The following is a 20,544-nucleotide window of genomic DNA, read 5'->3' as shown; positions in this document are numbered from 1 at the left end:
CGTCCTTATTGACTTCATCATATATATTCAAAGTTAACACCAACAGCTTCCGTTAAGGCCAAGTCAAATAAAGTAATGCCTGGTATATACAATATCAGTATGTGGGTGTTTCTCTGAGAAATCAGCTTTCTTTTAAATAATCGCCATACTTAATTTGCCATTTTTTTCAAAATGGTATTCGAACATATCAAATCTTGATCTACATTAAACTGAAAGGATTGTAGCATTTAATTCAGAAACAGAATCCTTATGCGGTCTTAAATACAAAATTATAGTAAACTAACAATTGTAATTTATTGTAAAGAATATTGCTGTGGTATACAGAGGGCTTATGGAGTTCCAACAAAGAGAGTTCTTGTATCATTTCTATTGTGTATGATTTAAACCAGAATACGGAACTTTTTTGAAATTCTGTCGCACGAAGCTCCTTAAACAAACCCTACTGAACAAACACGTAAAAAACATATATGTTGCAGTCGAAATGACGGAATGAACAATTACCAAGCCAGAACTATTTGCATCGCCATTCACTAAAAAATCGTCATTTTTACTATAACATAAAAAACATAATGCGAAAACTTTCTAAATCATCATGTGGGGTGAATACTTGTGGAGTGTGATGAGAAAAGGCTGAATCACTCCCCTTATGGTTTGCGGTAAACAGGGGCTTATTATAAGGACTAATAAGGACTCAAGATTAGGGAACGCATTTGGCATGTTTCGGTTAACAGATTTGCAAAATGGTTTGATATTGTTTGAAACACAGGATAAGGTTAGAAAATAAATAAGTTTTCGCTACGAAATTTGGAGTGGGGTTTTTCTTTCGTATATTTTATGTCCGTGAAGTATTTTTGAAATGTACGATACATCAAACCAGGTATGGTTGGTTTAACAATTAATTTGAACCTGTGCGTCCTAAATATGTAAGCAGTGACTTTGAATTAAATCTTCATGAAATTCTGCTTTGCACTTTAATCCGGTACCACAAATGAAATGTTTCATACCTAAGGTGGCGGTAGTTAAACATAAAGGTAACTTAGTGTAGCCTTATTAAACAATCTATATTTTTGCGCATGCGCGACCATTAGCTAGAAGGTTTTACGAAAATTGCGCAGCATTATATTTCCTTCTGGAAATATTGTTATACATTGAGTAAATTAACGGATAAAATTCTTCAAAAACGGTACAATTTCTAAATCTATTGTACAAGCTTGTCTTGCATTTTGAGTTCTTAAAACTTACATAGTTGTTGAGCTTTTTAAGGTTTATACTTTCTTATTGATTAACTATTTTTCATAGTTTCTACTTTGAATCATTTTTTTAATATAATGTTCAAGTTGGACGTAGGCGCTTAGATTCTTAGAAGTATTTATTTCGTACGCAATGTGTATACACACAGGTCTGGACACGTTTTTCTCCCACCTCAGGTAAGTAGATCCAACAATGTGGCCATGCTAGAAATTCTTATCTTCCCCACGGGCGGAGATAAAATATCCGTATGGAACTCCTTTTTAATGGTCGCCACATTGTATTTACCTCCCTTGTTGAAGTCTGTCGTCTGTAGCATCATGGAATCCTTGTCTTGTGGCAATATTTTGAACGCTAATTAATTATTTCTCGCTTCAAATGTCACCATAAAACAGTTTGCACGCACCTTTTAAGAAATAATGCGTCACTCTCCTTAGAACTATATGAAGACCGATTTGACTATAAACATAATATGAATCACTGCGCGCATATCCAGGATAACCACGAATTATTGCATATCCATACGCAATTATTTTCACTATGCACAAAAGAGTTCCAGCAAAAAATTACATTTTTACTTAATTTTGTTTAACTGAGGTGGGAGAAAAAGCATCTACCATAGCCGCTCGTGTAAGATAGGTTCATCCCGACCCTCGCGCAGGGTATTTGCGGAAACTCGGTAGACCTCGTTTCCGCAAAACACCTTACTCTCGGGTCGGAATGAACCTATCTTACACGAGCGGCCATGGAAGATACTTATAATCTTGCCCATGAAAAAAAATATTAAAAAAGTACCCGTATGGAATTCCTTTTTTATTGTCATTACACGATTACCTCCCTTGTTGAAGACCATCGTCCGCAGCATCATAGAAGCATTATCTTGTGGCAATATTTAAAATCCAAAATAATTATTTCTCGCTTCAAATGGCACCAAAAACGGTGTTCACGCTGCATTCAAGAGATAATGCTGCACTCTTCTCTGAACTATTTCAAGAACGAATTGACTATTCACATTATCCGAATCAATGTAACGAATTATCACATATCTATACGCAAATTAGTTTCACTACGCACAGAAGAGTTACAGCAAAAAAACCCAAACATTTCATCTTTATTTTGTTTAACTAAGGTGGGAGAAAAAGCATCTACAATAGCTGCTCGTGTAAGATCTTCCATGGCCGAAAGTGTAAGATAGGTTCATCCCTGACCTCGCGCAGGGTGTTCTGCGGAAACTCCGTAAACATCGTTTCTGCAAAACAACCTTTCGCACGGGTTGGCATGAACCTATTTTACACTCTCGTCCATGGAAGATACTTAAAGTTCTCGCGATTACATTGAGTGTATCAAGATAAAGGCAACAGCATGTAAAAACTTATATTAAGGCATTAAAGTTGAACTCTGGATTGATGTTAGTCAAAGGTCTCTTTAATAATAATGCTATCATTTATTTGTCAAGATTTTAGAATTTCTGAGATTCTTGAGGATTTTTTCTATATTGTAAAGATTGGAAAACATTGCAAAATGCATTGTTCGATAATTTCTGGTTCAATATTTTAATGTTTACTAGATAATGAAGCTTAAGCATTACATGTGTATTTACAAATGGAGGAATGTTAGATTCAGCATAGGAAAGTTAATTTTAAATGCATGGCTTTGAATTATCAGTTGCCTTTTGCACTTATAAATGTTGTTAGTTTCAGTTTACTGTGTGTAAATTTTGCATGCTATGGATATTTTCCTTAATATTCACAGGTACTTATTGAAGCTATTGAGGTTGAGATCTCTTGTTGCGCGGACCGTCCCAAGGCGGTGACCCTTACATATGTTTTCTTGAAATAAAGATGTTTGTGTCCGTCATCTGTCTTTGTTTTATTGTGACACTCTGTGTCTGTTGTTAAGTGTCTGTTAGACCTTGAACATTATGCTTCTAATTAGGCGTATCGGCATTCGGAACACTTCGGTCATTTTCCATCGAAAACTACCGCGGATGTTTGTGGACGGTTTACAATGTCAGAAATGTTTACATTTAACTAGGCTGCAAGTAGAGTTGCAGTTATTTCAATTTAGAAGGTAAACTCAATTATAAACATCTTAATTATTTATGCAATAATACACTTAACTGGCAATCAAATTAAACTACGTAATACCAATTACCAGGTTAAAAAATTACACACAACTGCTACCCATACACTGGCATACAACCAAGGTGTTTTCGATGGGATATGGCTGGAGTGTACTAAATGGCATGACGAAAGATTTTGGCTTCTGAGCTTTTGCCTAAAAAAATCATTTTAATATATCCCTCCAAGTGTTATGTGTTCTGATTAATTACCAAGAATACTGCGTTCTGTGTGTCGATTTTACATGGGGTGACAACAATCACACTATTTTAATCATCAGTTTCATAAACTGCTTTTTCCCATCTACTTTTATATATTGTGGACTCGGTGCAGGGATGTACATAGTATCATGAAGTGGTTCGTTCAAAATTGGCATCTTAAAGGCCTAGTTTAAGGAATGTTTGGCATGACAATTCTCTGCTGTGCATCTCCTGCTAATTGCACTGATGTCACAGTAGGGGCCAATTTCCTATTGATGTGTTTATTGGCTCAGGGCCATTTAGGGTCCATTTCTATAATAAAATCTCTACAACTGCACAGCAGGATACTCAAATCGGTCACCTGATAAGACAATTAGGCAATAAGATTAAGATCAATACACGGTTTTTTTTTATGTTGTTGTTGTTTTTTGTGTGTTTTTTGTTTTTTTTAGGGAGGTAACTTATAGAAGGATTAAACTAGGCCTTTTATTATTTCATGTTCATCGTAGAGCATAAAACATTATTCTTAGTTACAAGATAGCCATAAAATTTAATCTTATTATTAAATATAAAAAAATGATAATAACATAGTACAATACTATAATCACTTAATTAGTAAGGCAATTTTACATCATTCTCATTGATCAGAGGTTTATTCACCACTCTGTTGTACGAGAATGTTTAACATTAAAGTGTTGTTTATTTACATAAATTGTTCAAAGAATTTTACACATCGATCAACATAATAATACAAGGTTAGCAAAATTACCATGACAAGATTGATGAAGGCATTTAACATAATCTAATAAATGCAATTGTTTGCTCAAATTCAGAAATAAGTTTATGATTATAAATTTAACGATTTTTCTTGTTATTACAAATTTGCTTTTAAGCTCTGGTTATTCTCTTTTCCAGCAACTGCAATATCTTTGAAAAGCCATTGTTTTTGGCTGTAGTCTACAGCACATTGAAACTTGTTGGAGCCGAAGATGTTTCCTTAGAGGTGTGAGAAATACTCATGTCTTCGGTACCGGGGACAAACCAGCGCATCGTTGTCCTGCTGCGGCTGAGCTAGTCATAAGGTATATTTAAAGAAAAAAAGACAGAAACTGGATCTAATTCTTGAACATAATATCGTTATAACCAATAATTTTGCACCAAATTCTAATACAGCATAATATCTTGCACCTTACATTAATACAACGAAGTATCTTGCACCTAAAATCGTTTCAATAATTAATGAAATATGATTGGCAGTGCTCATAATTCATTACAGCGTTGATTTATCATTGCAATAAAGGAAGTGTTAGCGATATTACATCTATCAAACAATATCATAGTTTCAGCCTATGGACTATGAGTGTCTCTGTACGTTATGTCAACTTAACGTTGGTTTTGTCATTAAAATGAAGGAAACCGAATTTAACCTTATTCAAATGCACCGTTGGCTTCTTCGGTTACAAATCATAGTTATCGCCTTTATATCGATACCTTTATGCGATTTACAAAGTCCAGACAATCGATAGAGTAGGGCTGTTTATTGGGCATTCAATAGGTTTTATATCGCCCAACTGTTTTAATAATAAGTGTTCAGAATTTGAACACAGTTCAACGAAAGCGCTTTATCCTAAATCCTTTAAATTGTTTTCTATGAAGAGTGAAGCCGATTTATGTTGCAGGTGTGGATCCAATGTATTCAATATTACTACCAGGCTACATGGTTGTTACGGATGAGAAAGGTTCTCATATCTGCACAGTGGACACACGACATACAACTTTCGAATTCTAACCGTTGAAATGTGAGAGTTGGTAAGGTGTTTTGCGCTTATTGTCTGCATTATGATTGGACCCGCCTCATTCCTAATTATATCCTCCATTAGAGGGGAATTTTAAAGCCTAAACGAGAAATTTACCATTTTATTGATGGGATATACACTTGAAGGGGGGATCCAAAAATCGAAATTGGGTGTGAGACAACAATGAATATCATAACGTTACACAACTATAAGAAGAGAAGAAGGATGGATCATCCCTGGTCAAAAAAGGGTCGACCAGGCTTTGTGCGTGTCATTTTCGTGCTCAGAGCCTCGAATTAGACTATCATTTTATCGGTTAATAATCAGAGCCAAAGTGTCAAATGTTATACGGTTGAATGTGTAAGTTTATTTATACTCGCACTTGGGCAAGGCACATTCGGCGAGTGCTCGGATACGATTGTTAGTCATATTAGGTTGTTGGAGCAAAGAGCATGCACAAAATGTTACCCTGTTTAGAGATACCCTTATTCTATAACCAGTATAATAGCACTGTCACATGGGACCCCAATTTAACGTCCTTCCTGGAAGTATATTTGTTGTGATAAAGCGGGCAATTGCACCTGTAACTCCTTGATTGGCAGTCAAGTATGTAACCAATAAACCACGGATTCGCCATGTTATCCGGGTGTTAACATTTTCTATAACATATTTCAAAATAAACATAGTTCGGTTGGTCTCGACTATTCCAAGTTGTATCCAATGCGTAGTCATTTTCCCTATGAAATATCACAGTGCCGTTTTGAAGTTTTGACAAAATAGTATTCCGAATTCCAGTTCAAAATTAAGCGGTATTTCGGATCTCTATCCAAACTTTAGCGGTATTTTGGATTTCAGGGAGGGGAGGGGTTGACACCCTCAGATAATGATATTGGGGATGTTTAATAATGAATCGCAATTGTTATTTAGACCAATAAGAAAAGTTGTGGCGGCGATCCGAGAGGCCAACATCTCTGTATTGGAACTGTCCTTGAAGTTTATGAATTATTGTTCTCAATTCGTCCGCTCCGGATTAAATAACGAAAGACAATTTAATCTTAAGAAAAGCCGACAAGAAAGCTCTCCATTGATATATATTTTTCTCAAAATAGAATGTTTTAAATCATATTTGAATTATTTTTTTATGATCATATTGAATAAAATCATGATTTGCTAGATTACGGATGTCATGACGTAGGTTTCTGTCAAACTTACAAAAAACAAGATTTAATGACATAAATCAAGTACTTGAACAGAACACCATTGGCGATTTTTAATAAGGTAAACGTGACTTGAAAATGTCGAAACTGATAATGCACATGTCTTTAACTTAACTTGAAACACTTTCACTGAACAGCTTATTTTGAGTCGGCGGTTTCTGTAAAGAGCTTTTGAGGAAATGTATGATTTCTGAGAATACGGATGTGTCACGACGTAGGTCTGGTAAACGTTATTATCGAAACTGATTTTGATTTATCATTATTGTTTGTTTTTCTTTCAACCAAAATACATGTCAGATTTAAATGATACAAATCAAGTACTTGAACAGAACACCAATGGCTATTTTTAATGAGGTAAACGTGACTTGAAAATGTCGGAAATGATAATGCACATGTCTTTAACTTAACTTGAAACACGTTCACCGAATAGGTAATTTTGAGGAGGCGGTTTCTGTATAGAGCATTTAACGAATGACGACGCGGTGTGGTAAGTATTGCATCGACATTTCCTTGTTTAAAATACATTGCACAACAGCAGGGACATGCACATATATCCAAATCTCATATATAAGATACTGCCAAGAAGCCCAAGGTTACTATCAAAATGACACTTCGGGGATGGTATTCAATATTGGTCTTAATTAGATCTAAGATTGATATAGCGTATCGGATTGGGAGATTAAGGACCTTTGTATAAATAAGGGTTCTCTGTGACCCTTTTTTGAGTTATCCTTGGTGCTGGTTTGCAAGGCATGGAATAAATTGCCGAAATAAATCTGCCTGCCTGCCTGCCTGCCTGCCTGCCTGCCTGCCTGCCTGCCTGCCTGCCTGCCTGCCTGCCTGCCTGCCTGCCTGCCTGCCTGCCTGCCTGCCTGCCTGCCTGCCTGCCTGCCTGCCTGCCTGCCTGCCTGCCTGCCTGCCTGCCTGCCTGCCTATATATCTGGCTGTCTATATATCTGGCTGTCTATATATCTGGCTGTCTGTCTATGTATCTATCTGTCTGAATAAAAAACCAATACAGTGAATGAAATAAATGATGTATGACCATAAGATTGGCCTAGTTTAAGACTTTTATAAGTGACCCCCCCCCCCTGTGACACCAGTGCAATAAGCAGAAGATGCACAGCAGGGGCTTGCCATGCCAAACATTCCTCAAACTAGGCCTTTAAGTTGCAAATTAAATATCACCCCTGAACTTTACAATCACCTCAAGGCCAGTACTTTTATATAAATTGGTTTACAAAACCGGCGGGTCTAATTTTCCGAAAAGTACAAAAAAAAATAAAAAATGAATTTCACTTTTTTTCAAAATTATTTTCCCGACCGTATTGATTTTGGTGCGAAACGAAAGAAAAACGAACATATAAGAGTACGAATGCAGTAGATCTCGACTGGTTTGTTGTTCCGTAGCCGTATTCACTGATTTATAGTGATAACATGTGAGCCAGTCAACTGTTATGGCAGCGCCGTTGGCAATGGCGAAATTGACGATAGCAGTCATCCTTTTTATGAAATAATTAAGTTAAATATGCAGGAGTTGTTAAAATAACAATAGCAAAATACATTGGCAAATTTAACAGCCGACACGAACAATAACTGTCACGTGATTGTTGTTTTTCCCCGCAAATTTAGGTCATGAAAATATTGTTGTTCATAGATGAAAAATAAGTGACAGCGGCTGCCATCGAATAAGTAGACACAAATATCTGTAAATTATGTGTGAGAAAAAATATTTTATAACATTTTATGGTTAAATATCAAATAACAGTGCACTTAGTGTGAGTGGTGAAATCGAAAGTAAAATTTCTAAGTTGACACCGGTGACCTAGTTTCACAAGTTCGGTCGGTTGTGTTTATGGATTTTAAATCACAAACTGGTTTGGAAATACTTGTCATTGAGTCAATGTAAAGCTTGTGTTTATTCTAGATTACATGTTTATTCATGTTTGGGTTAATAGTAGAGTAACAACAATGAAAGAGTTGAACACATGTGTCGATGACATTTACTAATGCCAGGAGTTGTGTGCAAAACATTAAGATAAACCAACACGGAAAACTATTTTGAATAAGTCCATTTTAATTTGTAATGAACTTGATATTTCACTATAAATGAGATTTGTTGTTGTAACCAAGGAATTCTCTTTAAAATGAAAAATAAACAATCATGAAGTATAGATGCCCTGTGAACGCATGATACACAAAATGGCGGAGTTGGGAGAAGATGAAAATATCCGATAAATAATTATGGATTTCACTGTTACTATCATTGGTACATAAAGTTAAGTCACATGCTAGATTTATTATTTTGCTATGTGATTTTTATGTACTGATGTGGTAATTTGCTGCAAGATTTGAATTTGAAATGGATTTGCTGAACATCGCATGGTAAATATCCCGGTCCGAAAATATCCGGACTTAGCATGGATTGGGTTACACACAACTAGGACCCCGCATGGTAAAGGTTATTAAAACTCAAATCTAGGTCTAGTTTGGATTTTAGTTTTTCAGGAATTGTTTGCACAATATTAAAGCACAATGTCTTCGTACAATATTACTTCCTTATTTACAAAATTGGAAATTATTTCACTTTATTGACATTTTCCAATATTGAAATAACTGAAACAATGCTTAGAAAATGTCATGTATTTTCTTAATACAGTGCAATTCTTGTGTATTTTAAAGCGTAAAATTTGCCTTCCCTTTTTTCCAATTTAATATTGGTCAGTTTTTAAGTGTTCTGCATTCACTTTTGCTTTAGCATACCATTAAAGCTAACAAATGTCCTGCTGAGTAATATTCAATGTATCTTTGATAAAAAGTGTAGTTTATACATGTAAACATGTTTTATAGTCAATTTCATTGATGTTTTATATGCACAGTATGTAAGATTTAAAATGTGTGTTTAATTAGAACTTTGAAACTTTGAGTGTATTAAAACATGCATTAATAGCAGTTTAAAAATTTAAAATGTCAAGTAAATGATATAAATTTTCAATGTTTTTATGTTGTTCTCTGATTTTCACCCTTTAAGAGTATGTTTTGTGACTTTTTTCCTTTTCTTTTTTCATTTTTTCCGAAAATTCTTGTAAACCAAAAAATAAAAAAGGAGTGGCCCAAAGAGACAACAAACAATTCATCAATAATTGATGGGATTACCGCCAGAGAACGGTCAGTGAAACACGATTTAAATAGAAAACTTCTCGTACGTCAGGTGATTTTAGAAGATTTAGGTGGTATTTAATATTCAACTTAAGTTTATCTTATGGTCATACACTACTGACATTCATTCTTTCAATAAAAGGCCTCCAACCCATAATACATGTTACAATGCAAATCAAATATAACAAAAAACATATATGTAATTAAATAAGAGTTGTGCCTCTTGGTCAACAAAGTTAAGTGTTGTCTATATCTAACATGAGTTTATGGACGTAAAGAGCAGTGGATTTAATATGGGTAACATTTTCCGATGACATCAGATTATAGAAATGAACAATGTCAGTATTTCCACGATACCAAGAAAACAAATACTTTTCGCGGATGTCATTAGATCTTGAACACTTAAAAATACATGACATTCATCTTCAATAACAAGTACGTCTTTGTCCAATAAACAATAAATACAGAAGCGATCATCTCAGTCTCTCTCCCAATGCCCCCGCCCCCACTTCTATTCCTGTCATTGCCAGCACATATCCTTAAAGGCCTAGTTTAAGCCTTCTATAAGTGATCCCCCCATAAAAAAGACTGTACGGTACACAACCTCTGTGTATTGATCTTAATCTACTTGCCTTGATCCCCCTTACCAGATCTCTGATCTGAGTATCCTGCTGTGCAGTTTTGGAAGTTTTATTATAGAAATGGACCCTAAATGGCCCTGAGCCAATAAACGAATACATAGGAAATTGCCCCCTACTGTGACATCAGTGCAATTAGCATGAGATGCACAGCAGGGGATTATCATGCCAAACATTCCTTAAACTAGGCCTTTAAGTAACATCAAACGATGCTCTCGCCCCAACTACAACTGTCTGTTTTGTCTTGTGTTAACGTCCAGCGAATTCAGAAAAGAAAATCTGTAAAACTATCGTTGTGAAACTATTGTCTGGAAGCTACTATCGTCTGGAAGCTCAGACAGTCATTAATATAGTGAAAACTACAGGGACAAGCCAATGTAGTCAAATATCTTACTAAAATCTGTTTAGAAATACACCACAAACGTAGCACATGCATCAAACTAGACTTGTTAATTAATTTTGGATTGAAAAATTAACATGAGATCAAATATAAGAAATCCATGAAACACTAAATACACCAAAGTTTACCTTCAGTGATAGAAAAATAGCTCGGAACTAATTTTTGATTTCCAAATCATAAATTTCAGACTATTTTAAGTCACGTTGCATTTGTTACATTAAAATCGATTAGATAATTTCTTCAGTTAAGACGGTACGAGATGGACCGACCTCTTTCCGACACGACACACACTCTGAATGAAAGAGGTGGAACAGAAAAAAAAAGTTCTGAAAACAATTGTTTCTTATCTCTACAGTAATTGAAAAAAAAAAAAAACTGTTTAAGATATTACTTTCAACTTATATGTACAGGTTGTAGCACCCACTAACCAAGTTATTGATATGATAAACGAGTGCGCAGAACGAATAGTTTGCAGCATGTTGTCAAGGGCAACGTTCAGTTGCTAGCGTGCGAACAATTGAATAACGTTGTTTTTCCCCGCTACTTATTTAAGGAATGAATTGCGGGGTTGATGTCATTATCGGGGTATGAACGCAATTGACCTTACGACAGGATTTGATTGACAGGTCCTATCAGCCAATCAGAATGTAGGGCTGATAAGCCGTGTTGCTATCCGCCATTTTGTCCGTCAAACTGACCAGAGTCCGTCATATACATGCGCTGGCAATTCCTCGCCTTTTTAAGTATTATGGTAAAAAGGTGTTGTCATGGCACTTGTAATTCGGATACAAGGTAGCCAGGCCGACTAAAGATGGCTTCCAATTCGTTCCGTATTCGAAACCAGCGAGTTATTTTGAAAAAATGCAAGTGCTGTATCAGACTCTGTGGAAGACCTCATCAACAGTTGAACTTGGAAATTTTTTAAAGATCGTTCAAAGGCGAAACATCTATACGTCTGTACAAAAGTATTTTTTGAACAAAACTACTTATTTCAATCCATTCAAAATTTATTTAATACTGAAATTGTCCGTGCATGACCTAAATAAGTGTTACTATTTTTAAACTATAAACATCGTACATTTATGCTTTGGCTTGTGTTGTCAAATCGGCATTAATGGCCATTTAATATCAGGTTCAACATGGACACGATTGATTTTATTCAAGATAGAGGTATTTTTGTTGATACCGTTATGTAGTTTTTATAAACTGCTTTGCTTTCAAAGTAAATCAGGAAATATCGTAGAACTAAATTTTTGTCCGAACCATCGCATGCTTCCGAATCTCCTCTACTCGTATGGTTCCTATGTAAACAATGGCTTTTGTAGCTGTCATTCCGACACATTTCATAGATTTTCTTATTTTCATATCAGCACTTTGTCGACGGGAAATCCAATCAAGAAAACCCTGACCCTCAAGCAGCTACTGTATTTGACCAGCTCACACCAGCTAGGCCTCCTCCAAAACTCAGATAAATATTTGAGCCACCAAAACAAAACGAGAACAGATCGGTCTGAATCGTTAAGGTATTATTTTCTGTATAAAAACAATTTATTTCACTGTACATTTAAATCAATTATTATGTTCATTAGAACTTGATTCTGCCAAACATGTGCTGTAAACACTTAGACTTATTATGAATAAAGAACAAGTCAAACATGTACATATTTTCATTGTTATTCTTATATTTTGGGCCATTTACGTAAATCTACAATATTTAATGATAGTTCATCCAATGTTCAGAGTCCGGATCACATGCACACTCGATGAACAGTATTCTTAAAGTTGCACTATCACAGAATTCTAGTTTGACACTTTTTGTCTCAGAATCGGCTTATTTTGGCATTCTTTAAATTAAGACCTAATATATAAATCACAAAGCAAACTTCTCCGAGCCAAAATATGATAAATGCAATCGAATCCTGTGTAAGTTTTCAAAGTGATCAATCTGTGAAAGTGCAGCTTTTACAGTGAAAAATAACTTCTGCTAATGCTATATATTTTAAAATATATTTGCCATTGCAATAAAGAGATATTCACCTACAATATCATACATAAACACCAAAGAAATATCAAAGTTTAAGTAATGTTTGCAAAACAACAATGTATTTAATAAATCTGATATTAAATATGCAACAATTGGTGTTATACTCCAGAACTGAAGCTAACATCATAGAGGTACATCCTTCCAAGAATCCATCAAAACAACATGCTGAACAACTTCAAGAACTCTCTTCAAAAGACCACACTTTCCTGAAATAAATAAAAGATGCCAATATTAAAATAAATCAGTTACATGTATTGTTCAATATTTTGATACTAGCTGTAAATGCTACTGCCTTTGATGTTTGCTTTCTACATGTATATCATAATGAAATATTGACAAGATAATAGCTAATGTTTTGTGGTTGTTGTTTTTCTCTGGACAAATAGTCCATTACTTTTGTACAGCAAAGTAAAACTAAATGTTATAAAAAGCTTTAAAATAGGTCCTACCGATTATTTGTAAAACTTGTCATCACTGGTTTTCTCTTGCGGTTGACATTGCCTGGACTGGCAAATATCATGTGTGTGTGTGGGGGGGGGGCGGTTTCCGGTCTTATGCTAGGTCCCCTGTGGCGGTAGGCTTGTTGAAGACAATAATAAGGGGACTTCCTTATCTCCATCAATCAGAATACTTTAATGGTGTCAACGGTAAATAGCAGGAGACCCTCCACCAGCCTTAAACGGTAAATGGGGGGAGGGTAGTGTGTGTGGGTTAGAACCAGCTGCCCGGTCAGCTTAGTTGGTTAGAAAGCCGGGCTAGTGTTCTGGTGGTTGTGAGTTCGAGCCCCACACCGGGGGCACTTTTCCTTCCAGGTCTACTTTTACAGCCAGAGTGTGTGAACATGTTCCACAATTTCTGTAAGAACAAAAATCAAAGCATGTGAATGTTTGAGCAATGCAAAAGTTACTGATTGGTATCACCCACGATTGTCACTTGTCAACTATTACATTATTATTCATAAGGGAGAGTGTTCAATCGATTAGAACTGAAACTTTTTATGCATAACCCCAATAAACTATTTCTGCTCATACTATAGAATACAAGGTTATACTGTATAGCTGGCATGTAACTGTTATTTAATGTCACTTCCGGGTTCCCCATTCGGGCCATTTATGATTTACTCATATTGTGCGATGATTTAATCTTTGTTTCAACAATACTGTAAGAAGGACCGGTGTTATTAAAAGTTAAACTTACCCTTGTTTGCATTTACAGTATGCGTCACACACACGCTTTTCCTTTGTATCGATGTCAATGTTGACAACATGGCGGCTATCCGATTTTCTCTGACTTGGATAGATTTCACCCCGTAAATTTTAGATATCGTCATTTTCTAAAGCAGCCAGTTACAAATTCCTTTGACTTCTATTTTTTCGCATTGTAATGTCACATTTATGATAATTTGTCAGGAATATCGGAAAGCGAAACGACGCGATACGCCATTACTTCCTCGTTTGTTTGACGGACATAGACAGAGTTCGCTCCCTTGATATCAGGGGGCGTGGCTTAGAAGCCGCTGTCGTAAGGTCAATTAGTCCATATAAACAGCCGCTTCAGAGTCTTTGACGTTTTCTGTTCCCCTAAACGCGCATTATTGTGGCTAGATAAACAATTAACAGCAACTGGCAGATACTCATTAAAAATATAAACGAAAATGTTAAGCCTAAAACTGTTCATTTTCAATAGCATTACGAACACTTTCCAGCAGAAAAGGACATTTTATACCACCTAATTTGATTTAATAAAACAATATAGCTCTATTTTATTAACTTTTCAAATGCTTTAAGATAGATAGCATGCACTTGCAATTATAAGAAATAATGCGATGTGATACATGACAATTCATTTTTTTTTGTAAACGTGTACATACTAACATGCTTTAAGTTATTTCGTGGTCTACATTTTATTGTGTAAACTACCCACTACCTGGGCCAGCCACTGTTTATATCTACCTCTTCAACTGATTGATTGGATTGATTGAAATAGATTTATTGGAAAACTTCAGAAATATTGCCTTCTTATCGGACAAAATATAATGTTGACCACTAAACACGATTTTTGTTCGATGCCTGAACCTGTAACACTTGTATGATCTTATTGATTAGTACAAAAAGGAACAACCAACAGTAATGCGGAACAGGTGATGTAATATTAATACAGGCGTGAACTCGCTTGGCTCGAATTCCTCGTTGGCTCGAATTCCTAGTTGGCTCGAACTGGATATAACGGACCAATTTCTTTATACTAAAGGTATTCATTCCGGTTTAATTGCTCGAATTTTCTAAGGCTCGAGGTATTTTCGCCGGTCCCTTGGAGTTCGAGCCAGCGGGGTTCAACTATTTACTCTACATTGATATTTATATTTTCAGATATTGCACTATTTGCTTTTGTCAACTTCTGTTTTTGGAGCTCCAATAGATGAGGCTGGACTCGATGACAGCACTGGAAAAGGCTTAGATAAAAAATCTGACACTTTCTTGTCTCCCCGTGACTTGGAATGCATAAGCAGTGGATTTCTTTGCGGACACTCAGACAGTGACATGAAACACAAATCTCAGAAGAAAATACAGATTTGTTTTCCTGATATGATCTGGATTTTTAATAAATGGGCAAATTGTTACCTGTTCTTGTGTCGATTTTTTATATTGGGGAAATAAAATAGGGTTATTAGTACTGCGTTTTGATCCGGGAGGTGATATTTGATGATGGGTATATAATAAATCCTGATATAGAAGAAGCATAGTTTTAGACGAGAGAAAGAAGAGATCGATACCCTTAAATTTCAATGTCTGTATATAAAAGTCAAGGCAGCATCAGGGCGCATGTGAGTTTAGTTTGTGGCCACCAAGCCGGACAAGTGGGTTTCCTCCGGGTACTCTGGTGTACCCCACAACACAAGACCACACTCTCGCGTAAAATCTTCTCAACGAGAGTTATATGATGTAATAACTTGTTTCACAATTGTTGTAAAATAAATAAGTTTAAACTAACATAGGAACAACTGAGCTATATGGGCCCATGCTTACAACTTCAGACAAGCAAGGTTTTGAGATGTTAAAAAATCAATTATAATATTACATACTTTTGATGTGTGTATATTACAATAATAATTACGTGTTGTTATGTTTAAACTCTTTTCATCATCATTTATTAGCAATCAAAACATTTCAAATTTGCAGTTTTAATCTGAGTCTCTTAGTCAAACGTGAGACCTTCCTCAAACATGGACCCAAATGGGTCAGTAACATGATTTGTATTACTAGCCGGGCCCCAATTTCTCGAAACTTCTTAAGTCCCTTATAACAGGATTAAGCTAATCTCACTATTTTTGTTGTTCTATAAAATGTGTTCTATTTACTTCTTAAAGAATTTTCAGAAATTATGTACGAAAAATCTGTATGATTATCAGAAAAAAACATTTTTCATTTATCAAAATACATTTTCAGTATATGTATTTTGGCTAATTGAAATAAGCGACTTAAGCCTGTTAAGCTTAAGAAGTTTCGAGAAATTGGGGCCGGAGGATTAGGCTGAACCGCCATCTAAGACTCTAAAAAACAGAATGGAAAATACGGTGACAAACCTACGTAACAAGCATACATATTAAACAAGTTTCAACGTCACAGTATGAGACACATCACACAGCAAACACACTCCATATTATTAAAAAAATATCAAAATAATGCTATCTGAATTACCAAACTAAGAATGATCAACGATAATAATCGAAATGGTATGTCTCCTTTACTGATATTGAAATATTTGTTCCTGACATGGGCAGTTCCTTAAGCGCCAATGTTGGAAATATTCCGAAATCAGATGGCCATTTGGAGGGTTCAAAAACAAAATGATACCCATCTGGAGAGTCATTTGGAGGGTTCGAAAATACAAATGGAGACCTATTTGGATGGCCATTTGGATGGTTCAAAACACAAATGGAAACCCATCTGGCGGGTCAATCTGAGGGCTCAAAAACAGAAATGGAGACTCGTATAGAGGGCCATTTGGAGGGTTCAAAAACACAAATGGAGATTTATCTGGAAGGCCATTTGGAGGGTTTGGAAACAAATTAGGAGAAAAATCTGGAGGCTCATTTAAAGGGTTCAAAAACACAAATGGAGACCCATCTGGAGGGCCATTTGGAGGGTTCAAAAACACAACGGGAGACCCATATGAAGGGCATTTTGGATAGTTAAAAAAACAATTGGAGACCCATTTGGAAGGTTCATAAACACAAATGGAGACCCATATTGAGGGTTCGGACACACAAATGGACACCCGTTAAGAGGGTTCGGACACAAAAATGGAGACCCATTAGGAGTGTTCGCAAACACTGATGGAGACCATTTTAAGGGACATTTGGAGGGTTTTGAAACACTCCGGAACAGCAAATGGAGACCCATTTGGAGGCCATTTTGCGAATTAGGCAACACTAATGGATACCCATTTAAAGGGTTCGAAAACACTAATGGATACCCATTTAAAGGGTTCAGAAACACTTATGCATACCCATCTTGAGGGTCATTTGGAGGGTTCAAAAACACAAATTAAGACCCATATGGAGGGTCATTTGAAGGGTTTTGGAAACATTTATGAAAACAATTTTTGAAGGGTTTTGTAACAACAAATGGAGACCCATTTGGAGGGTCATTTAGAGGATTCCGAAAGGGTTCTATTTCAAGGGTTCGAAATCACTCATTTAGAAGGTTAGGAGACACAAATGAAGACCCATTCGGAGGATTCGAAAACAAAAATGAAGATCCATTTGGAAGGTTAGGAGACACACACGAAGACCCATTTCGAGGGTTAGGAGACACACACGAAGACCCATTTCGAGGGTTAGGAGACACACACGAAGACCCATTTCGAGGGTTAGGAGACACAAATGAAAAGCCATTTCGAGGGTTCGGAAATACTTATGCAGACCCGTTTTGAGTGTTTGGAAATACTTATGAAGACCAATTTGGAGGGTTAGGAGACACACATGAAGACCAGACCAGAAAAGTATTGTGTCAAACATACCTGCAAACGTATTTGAGACTTTAAAGGTTCATAAAATATCATAGATATTTAGTCATATATAGATAGTTGTGCAACTTGGCTAGATGTTTAGTATCACAAGAGTTATTTTTTAAATTGACAAAAATGTTTCATTAGGTGTGAAAAATAAAATGTTTGTTTCTGGTTTTATGCTCAAAAGAAATCGGGTAGGTAGGTTGGGATTTTGTTTTATTAGGCAAATTGTTTTTTTAAAGATGCTCTCTTACTCCCTCATAAGATTTACCACAATTAATACTATTGTTTTAATATTCCAAAATGGATGAATAAATGTCGAAAACAGTGGTTCTTGTGAAGGATACCGAGTTTAATTGGAAAGAAATGTGCATAAAACAAGTTTTTTCTACCTTATAAGACTATAGTAGATAACAGTAAATCTTTTAGCATTCACCAATCATTTAATATTTTTGCGTTTTCAGCTATTAAATACACGGTTACAATTTATATTTTCCATAAATGCATTATTTAGTAAGTAGTTAGAGGTTTATCACTCAAATTTTAGGTTTGTTATACATGTGTATGTATTGAATTGAATTTCAATAAGAGTGTCACTTTAAGATGTTTCTGTAACGAAAAGCTATAGACTATATGCTTATGGACATTTATACACTCAGTACCAGCATCACTGGTATAGTTAAAAGCCTAAAACACTTTATTTTTAACTTTGAACAGAAACTCCCCAAATATTATTGAATGATAAAAAAAATCACATGGCAATAAAAAGGGCTAGGGTCCTGTCCAAAAGAAACCGGTACAAAAAAATCAATGCCTTTTTAAACTGGAAGTGTCGCAATGCAACAAAACCTGGTTATTTAATAATGTCAGAAATATAGCCAATGAATTTCTTGTATGAGTTGTGAAAAAGTAGCAGCATCTATCATACTTTTATCAAACAGAGAAGTAACTGAAAATGACTCTAGTTTAGTATCGTTTGTGTGTAGTTTTACTGCAACATTCATACTAAGTCTCATGTGAATATCTATCACCTTATTTTTTGCGTATCACATAATGGTTAAACTTTATACAAGCAGACATCACATCACTGCATACCAATATATTTATTTCTTTACAAAGCAGAATATTTAATCTTACTTTTATAAAAAGCAAATTTCAATGTAAATTCAATGATTGTTGAGCAATATTTGAAAAAGAATGTTTAAAATTATATTCAACAGCAACACAATGCTGTCCCCCCCCCCCCCGGTCCGGGGAATAGTGAGGACTTTGACTTTCGGTCCAGCCAAGCCTGGGGATGAACTATGAACTGCTGGTAAATTCCGCGCCAAATGCCCCCGCACGCGAGGTACCCTAAGTATTTTTGGCGCAAAGACCAAACCACCGCATTCACCCGGCACTGCGGGGCCACCTGGAAGGTAAAAAACGGCCCATTCCCCAGCTATCCCAGGTAAACCACCGGACATGGGGACTGGTGCATTACAGAACAGCTTACACCATCTAATGGTCACTCCAATATGACTAAAAAACACCGGACGTGTTCACTGGAACGTTTTTGTGTAAATCTGATTTAATTAACTAAATAATTACTATCCATCAATTCTACCCTAATTTATTGGGCGGGAACCATATTTTATATTTTTTGTATAAGTGACCTTGACCTTGACATTCCCTCAAAAGCCATCCCAAGCTAGCTCTTCACATAAGTTACCTACACACCAACTTTCATCACTATCCATCAATTCTTACTTAATCTATTGGGCGAGAACTATTTTTCTATTTTTAGTAACAGAGAACTTGACCTTGACCCAAAGCCATCTAAAGCAATTCCAAGCTAGCTCTTAACATAACCTACCTACACACCAACATATTTACTATCCATCAACGCTAGTGTAAGTTATTGGGCAGAAACCAATGTTTTACGCCTGTCTGCCCGCAACGACATCCCCATTCTAATTACCTGTTTTTTGCTGAAAACCTGGTTAAAAAAGTTGTGTGAAATGTATCTCCAAAATTATTTGATCTACACTCATAAAACTTTATTATTGTTCAGCATGAACAGTTAAGCAACAGTGACCTTATTCATAAAGAAGCTTAGTAAAAAAATCCTACATTTTTTCAGTGTTTATTTCAAATCCATTCTACTTTTCTTAAAAAAATTCATATGAATTCACAATGTAGGTTGTCCGGTTAGCGCAGTGGCTAGTGCACTTGCTTCTCACCAAGGCGACCCGGATTCGATTTCCGGCCTGGACGCATGTGAGTTTGGTTAGTGGTCACCAAGCCGGACAAGTGGATTTTCTCCGGGTACTCCGGTTTCCCCCACAACACAAGACCACACTTTCGAGCAACATCGTGCCAACGAGAGTGATTGATATAAGTTCCAATAGCTTGTTTCACAATCGTTGTAAAATTAAATAAGTTTAAACTAAACTAATGCAGATCTTTAAAATCAGCTTCAGAAAAAAATAATTGATGTACTTAACTAAAGTTGAAAACTAAGTTGCTATACCAATACGGCGTCGGAGGTTTTCGTACTAAATTAACAAATGACTGAAATGCATATTTCACATATTGGTTCAAGAGTATGAAACACATTTCTAGGCTTTTGTGAAAAATGTCAGCGAGGCTCAGGTTGTTGTTTTTTCATTCTTTTTCATCAGAATTAATGAATATATAAATTGGGCATTGATAAAAATACAAATACCA

General features: G+C 35.8%; 1 long non-coding RNA gene across 1 annotated transcript; it reads right to left on the bottom strand.

Annotated features, from left to right (window-relative positions):
• Positions 1–12,323: 12,323 nt before the first annotated feature.
• Positions 12,324–14,299, bottom strand: LOC128208128 (uncharacterized). The gene is made up of 3 exons (XR_008256853.1): positions 14,020–14,299; positions 13,272–13,677; positions 12,324–13,028 (listed from the first exon to the last, which is right to left on the bottom strand). It is a non-coding gene; the product is annotated as an uncharacterized LOC128208128 (long non-coding RNA).
• Between the last annotated feature and the right edge of the window lie 6,245 nt (positions 14,300–20,544).

Source organism: Mya arenaria, chromosome 11 (genome assembly GCF_026914265.1).
Source record: "Mya arenaria isolate MELC-2E11 chromosome 11, ASM2691426v1".
Classification (NCBI taxonomy): domain Eukaryota; kingdom Metazoa; phylum Mollusca; class Bivalvia; order Myida; family Myidae; genus Mya; species Mya arenaria.
This window is presented reverse-complemented; position numbering and strand designations above follow the sequence as displayed.